Here is a 7,585-nt window from a genome sequence, read left to right on the forward strand (position 1 = left end):
AATTACATTCAGTTTAATTATTTTCATATATCATCATTTCATTTCATATGTTTATTTTTATACCCGTTGCTCCCGAAAAGCAACCGATGTACCGTTATTATATAAGGTGACCTCATTAAAGCGGCTGCTCCTAATGAGCAACCCTATGTGTATATAAGGGTGCGAGGGTCACAGAGACAGTTAGTATAGTTAGAGTTAGAGTAGAGTTGTTATTGTTGTCGTCGATATAGTCAGTGCTTCTTCTTGGATTTATTTTGTGACGATATTAAATTTGGAGATAATGTAAATAAATTGTAAAACACAACTTGGACTTTTTCACTCAGGAATTATACTCAAAGGAAGGATTTATCACAGTTATATTAATTAATTATGCCGTAACCGCTCGACGGCGCTACAACTGGTGGCAGCAGTGGGATTGTGATAATTTCTACGGATTTTATTTGTGGACTTTAATTGTGAATTGTTGTGTTTGAAATTTAAAATTTGTTACCATGGAATTAAATCCAGGAGATTCGGTGCAAAGACAAAGATTTGTGAATGTGTTTGATTTCGATGAAAATGGACATCGTATGATTGTTGGACGGATGGATCTATTTGCCCACAAAGAGTGCCCGAGCTGTTACTTGATGTTCAACCGAAAAGAGAACTTTAATTGTATCAAACGAGTAGATAAAGGTGATATTTGCTTTTACAAATGCCCATGTTGTAAATGCAGGGTAAAAGCAATTCCGGAGAAAATTGTAAATTATTAACTAACAAATTGCATATGTGATGTTTGGATTTATTGCGAAAAAAAGTGAAAATGGATACATTAAGGACCCCCGAAACACCGAGAGCGCCGAGAACTTCAACAGCGCGGAGAAATTTATTTACGGATTTCGAGAACATGGATCCGCCAGTGTGTCAGACGCCAGAATTTCCATCGCCGATATCTCCTGAAATGGATTTAAGTGTTTACGAAAACGATAATGACAAAAGATGGAGAAAATTTGTAACATTTTGGATTATTTTTATAATCGGATGTGTATCTGCGATTGCTGGATTTTACAATCTGTGGCCGTCAAATCTCGTAATTAAATTTACGCGAGAATTTCAAATTTTAATTGTGATTATTTTAACAAGTGTTATTTTCTTGAGTGTGTTATGGAAAACTTGCAGTAAGCGAGTAGCAAATTACGAGGACTCAGTGCAGCCAGAAATGAATACTTCAAGGCGACGGACACGTACTAACCTAGTTTCGCCCGCGGATTTTACAAACGTGACACGAGGAACACCAGCCGTACATTCGGATGTTCATATTCAAATCAAACGCACTTTCAAAGGAGATGGAACTATCATCTGGGGTGAATTTATTCGATATTTTGAAAATGTGGCCAGTTTAAATCAATGGACTGAGCAGCGTATGGCGCGTATTCTCCTAACAACTTAAAGGGATCAAGCTGAAGCGTTTGCATACGGACTTCCGGAAAATACTGTAGGAAACTACCAGTTATTAAAAGGTGCACTGAACCAAAGATTCGGACATACAGCGCTTAAGGAAAGTTATATCGCCGAGGCAAAGTTACGAAGGAAACAAGACAAAGAGACATTCCGGGATTTTGGCCAAGCTATACAAGATTTGTATCGACGTGCTTATCCGGACAACAGAGAATACGTACTAGAAAGCTCAATGAAGACATTCCTGGATAACTGTAGTGCTAGTGAAGAATTCTGGCTTGCAGTAAAACGAACGCGCCCAAAAACTTTAGACGATGCAGTGACCGCTGCTATGCAAGATTGTTATACTTTCATGTTAAATACTGAAATCTGATTGGTTAAGACGTAGTTAATAATATTTACTATTACCCTCAGCGTTAGCAACGCACTAGGCAACGGGTAACATTAAAAAATGTTACATGCGCGAAAATTATGCGCGTACAGTTCGCTGTAGAATTCACGTTATTCCTATATAAAAGCAGTAAAATTTTCTTAAAATTTTCAAAAAAGACATTCAGTATAACAAAATAAATAGTGCCTGTTTGGGAGGATAACAGTTGAAATTGACACCCCTCAAAAACCATTGTCAACCTCCGCTTCGCGTCGGTTGACAATGGTTTTCTCGGGGTGTCAATTTCAACTGTTACCCTCCCAAACAGGCACTATTTATATAAGAGTGCATTCGCTCTACAGAGAATAAGAGATACCAGGTTAGGAAAGATTATCAGCCACCGGTATACAATATTGATGACAGACGCTATGCTGGTAAAGGAACATCTCTTAACACTGACAATGCGACAAAGAGATGTTATAAGTGTAACTCGTCTCAACACCTATTGCGGAATTGTCCAAAGAAGAGACTGTCTAACAATAATAGTGCCAACAATGGTTTGAGATACGGAAAACGATATGCCAACTACTCGGGAACCGGGGATCAGCAGATAACCAAAGTCGACCGAGGCAGAAGGCCATGCGTCGGTCAACGCACAAGATAGGCCTGGTACGGAGGATGATCATGTGAAACATCACATGGCATTTGCAGAAACGCAAACTCATGAAACGCACACCGATTTTGAACATGCAGAAAAGCAACCCGACTTCACAACTCAATCTTGTGTAGTAGTGGTTGGAGATTCTGATATATATGAGAGTTAAGGGTTTAGTCGAGGGGACAGCAGATGAGTGGAAAATCGAAATACTTTCATCTCTGAGGAAGTTTATTAAAGTATTCTTCCAAAGAACAGACCTGTACTGGAGCAAGTGCGGAAACAATTTGAAACTGCAGATGGAAGAGCATTAAACGTAATTGGGACAGCTAATATGATTTTAACGTTTGGAAAGAAAGATATTTTTTCCCGAGTTTTTGTGGGCGGCGTGAAATGTAACCTGCTTGGAAAAGACTTTATGATGAAATATGAATGTCACTGGGACTACAGGAATCACAATCTGAGGTTAAAATGTGTGCACACGAGTGAGGATAAAGAGACAAGCTGTCGTGTTCGCTCAGTGGATAGTATTGTAATTCCGTCGAGACATGAAGCTGTGATCAAATCTGAGGTGATTCCTAGTACTAATATGAAGGAGGCTATATTAGTACCACTGATGAAATTTGTCAACACACATGGACTTGTGGTTGGACAAGTATTAGTTAATACAGAAAATAGTGAGATTTATGTGCGTGTTTTTAACCCGGGGGACAAAGAAGTTTTTGTCAAAGAAAACACAGAAATCGCATTAGTGACATGCGTTGATTTTGTCAGTGACGAGTTTCCGAATTCAATGATGTGCAACGTGGAAACTGGGAATAAGTCTAAAGATATTCCTGAATTTTTGAAAGAGATGTATTTTGAAGGATGTATAAATCTTACACCAGAGCAAGCAGAAAAATTTAAGCAGTTTTTACTAAGTCGTAAATCTGCGTTTGCCGACCCCGAGATGCCTTTACAGCAGTCAAATGTTGAAGAACATCAAATCAATTTGAATGATGAGAAACCATTTAAAGAACCTGTAAGAAGAGTACCTATATTCAAACGAGACATATTGGATGCGGAAATAAATAAATTAAGAACTGAAGGTTTGATTGAAGAATCAGTAAGTCCTTGGTCATCTCCCCTTGTACTTGTGCAAAAGAAAGACAAAACCTGGAGATTATGCGTGGATTATCGCTTGAATGCTCAAACAATAAAGGATGCTTACCCTATTCCGAGAATTGCTGAAGATTTAGACGCATTATCTGGATCTACTTGGTTTACATCGCTGGATCTTAATATGGCTTATCATCAAATTCCTATGCGAGACAGTGACAAGGAGAAAACAGCATTCGGAACCCCTCGTGGAGGATTGTATCAGTATACAGTCATGCCGTTTAGACTATTCAATGCCCCCGCTACTTTCCAGAGAGCGATAGAACATACCTTACGAGGATTGTAGTGGCATGTCGCAGTCCTGTATTTAGATGACATAATAGTGTATAGCAAACATCTTGAGGAACATTTAAGAAACTTGAGTTTAGTATTTGATCGACTTGAAAATGCTAACTTGAAACTGAAAGCCAAGAAATGTAGTTTCTTTAAGCAGGAAGTGACTTTCTTAGGACACATTGTTTCTAGAGACGGAGATAAAACAGACCCTAGTAAGACCAGAGCTGTTATGGATTGGAAAATTCCTCAGAGTGAAAGAGAGTTGCGTAGTTTTCTAGGATTAGTGTCTTATTATAGACGATTCATTAAAGACTTTGCTAAAATTGCAAAGTGTCTTTACGGACTTACTAGCAAGAACACTCCCTGGAACTGGACAGCCGAATGTGATGAAGCATTTAATCACCTTAAATCAACATTAGTGAGTGCACCAATTCTTAGTTATCCAGATGTGAATGGAGGATTCTTTATTCTGGATACTGATGCTAGCAATGATGCGATAGGAGCAGTATTGTCACAGAATCAGGACGGAAAAGAAAAAGTGATAGCGTACGGGAGTCGTACACTAACAAAATCTGAAAGGAATTATTGTATCACGCGACGAGAGATGTTAGCACTCGTTTATTTCATCAAACATTTTAAACATTACTTGATTGGACGAGAATTTATCCTGAGGACGGATCATGGATCGCTAGTGTGGTTACATAAGTTTAAAGAACCGGATGGACAGATTGTTTGATGGCTTTAACAATTAGCTTCATATACTTTCCAGATTCAGCATAGACCAGGAAAAAAACACGGAAATGCTGATGGTTTGACTAGGATGAATATTCAAAATGGGAAGTGTAAACAGTGCAAATTGAATGTGACAGAGGCGACGGATGAAGAAAAATACTATCACATAGAAGATTTGCGTAAATCAACGAACGGAGAAGATGTTCATTCTTGTGATTATGTATGTGCTATTAAAACACTTTTCCAAGATCCGGATGAGATACCTATTGCCTGTTATTCAAGTGATACTGTACAACCACATAAGACGTCAAAGCGTGTTCCAAATCGTCCGTTACGAGCCAAACCTAAGGAACAGCCGGATAAATCACTGAGTTTATCAAGTATTAGAGAACATTAGTTAGACGACGGAAGTATATCACCCATTCTTAAGTGGAAAGAGGATTCGAACTTTCCAAAGCCAGCTATAGATTCTATCTCAAGTTTAGGCTTTGAGAGCAAATATTTATACACTCGTTGGGAGTTGTTGACTGTGAATGAAGGGGTATTATGCATTAGATGGATGGAAAATAATGGTGAACGATTGCGGATTATTATTCCTCAGAATTTACGCGATGTTGTAATGTGGAATTTCAATGACGCTGTAACAGCCGGACATTTAGGTGTACGACGCACTTTTGATAAGCTCAACAGAAGTAATTATTACTGGCCCCATTTAAGACGAGGTGTCCAGGATTACATCGCTTCTTGTGATATTTGTGAAGAAAGGAAAAACCCATATAGAAAGAAGAGAAGCTATATAAAAAGTTATTTGAGCGGTGTTAAATTTTAGAGAATTGGAGTGGATATAGCTGGACCATTTCCTAAGTCAATGAATGGATTTACGTATAGACCCTGAAACGTACTACTACACCAAAAAAGCGTGCGACTTTCGTGCGAGAAACGATTCGTGTAAACCGTTTAGCGTTTCGTGTAAACCGTTTAGCGTTTCGTGTGAATCGTGAAGCGTTGCGTGTAAATCGTTTAGCGTTTCGGGCAAAGCGTGCAGCGTTTCGGGCAAAGCGTGCAAAGCGTTTCGGGCAAAGCGTGCGAGAACCGTGTGAAACGTTCATCATTTTCATTCGGAACTCTCTGACATTTAATTGTTTCAAAATAGCGCTCGTGTTAAACATTACTTTTATCTGTTTGTGATTGGCAAAACTCCTTTGTTGATATTCTCGTGAAAAAAAAATCTATTAGAAATGATATACTTATATTTTTACAAAATTGAATTAAGTTTTAACAAACAAAAGAAAGGTACGCGTATTGAAAGAAGTCTAGTTAAGGTCTTCCGTTACAACGGAAGACCTTATAGTGATTGTAATGTTTTTTATTAAGGTCTTCCGTTTCCAACGGAAGACCTTATAGTGATTGTAATGTTTCTTATTATTATTATTATTATTATTTTTTTTTGTCCGTTTTTTGTCCACAAGATTTCTAAGAGATGGCTGGATGGATTTTCTTGAAATTTTCAGGACTGACAGAAAATTATAATATCTCCAGGCGTTTTTTTCATTTTTTCAAAATTCACTTCCTGTCGTCCGTTTCCTGTCCCGCGACAAAAAGCTATGGACAATGAGATCTCAGAAACGATAAAGACTTGAGCATCCAAACTTTGAGGGATGATAGACCTATAGTTGTAGATGTGTTTAAACTATTTTGTTTTGTTCGTCGTAACTTCCGGTCGTCACCGGAAGCTCTTCAAAAATTATGCTTTTACGCATTTAATATATTTCTCGGAGAATTGAAATATAAGTATAAATGCTTACATATGTCATCTATCCGATGATTAATAAACATAAAAATTCTACTTCCGGTGAGATATCTCAAATATCTCATGAAGCCTTTTTTAAAGTAAATGTTTGAACCCCGAGATCTCAGAAACTGTAAGTGATCAAAACACGAAACTTACAGGGATGATAGACATTTGATAGAAGATGTGTTTAACCGTTTTTATTTGGTCGACCGTCACTTCCGGTCCACACAGGAAGAGTTCAAACAAATCAAGTTTTTTAAAAGTTTAACTCGATTTTTCAGAGATGCATGGATGGATTTTCTTGAAATTTAAAGGACTGATAGAGAACGAAAATATCTCTAGGCATTTTTTTCATTTTTTCAAAATTCACTTCCTGTCGTCCGTTTCCTGTCCCGCGACAAAAAGCTATGGACAATGAGATCTCAGAAACGATAAAGACTTGAACATCCAAACTTAGAGGGATGATAGACCTATAGTTGTAGATGTGTTTAAACTATTTTGTTTTGTTCGTCGTAACTTCCGGTCGTCACCGGAAGCTCTTCAAAAATTATGCTTTTACGCATTTAATATATTTCTCGGAGAATTGAAATATAAGTATAAATGCTTACATATGTCATCTATCCGATGATTAATAAACATAAAAATTCTACTTCCGTTGAGATATCTCAAATATCTCATGAAGCCTTTTTTAAAGTAAATGTTTGAACCCCGAGATCTCAGAAACTGTAAGTGATCAAAACACGAAACTTACAGGGATGATAGACATTTGATAGAAGATGTGTTTAACCGTTTTTATTTGGTCGACCGTCACTTCCGGTCTACACAGGAAGAGTTCAAACAAATCAAGTTTTTTAAAAGTTTAACTCGATTTTTCAGAGATGCATGGATGGATTTTCTTGAAATTTAAAGGACTGATAGAGAACGAAAATATCTCTAGGCATTTTTTCATTTTTTTTAAAATTCCCTTCCTGTCGTCCGTTTCCTGTCCCGCGGTAAAAAGCTATGGACAATGAGATCTCAGAAACGATAAAGACTTGAACATCCAAACTTTGAGGGATGATAGACCTATAGTTGTAGATGTGTTTAAACTATTTTGTTTTGTTCGTCGTAACTTCCGGTCGTCACCGGAAGCACTTCAAAAATTATGTTTTTACGCATTTTATTT

The sequence above is a fragment of the Magallana gigas genome, chromosome 1, assembly GCF_963853765.1.
Source record: "Magallana gigas chromosome 1, xbMagGiga1.1, whole genome shotgun sequence".
Taxonomy (NCBI): domain Eukaryota; kingdom Metazoa; phylum Mollusca; class Bivalvia; order Ostreida; family Ostreidae; genus Magallana; species Magallana gigas.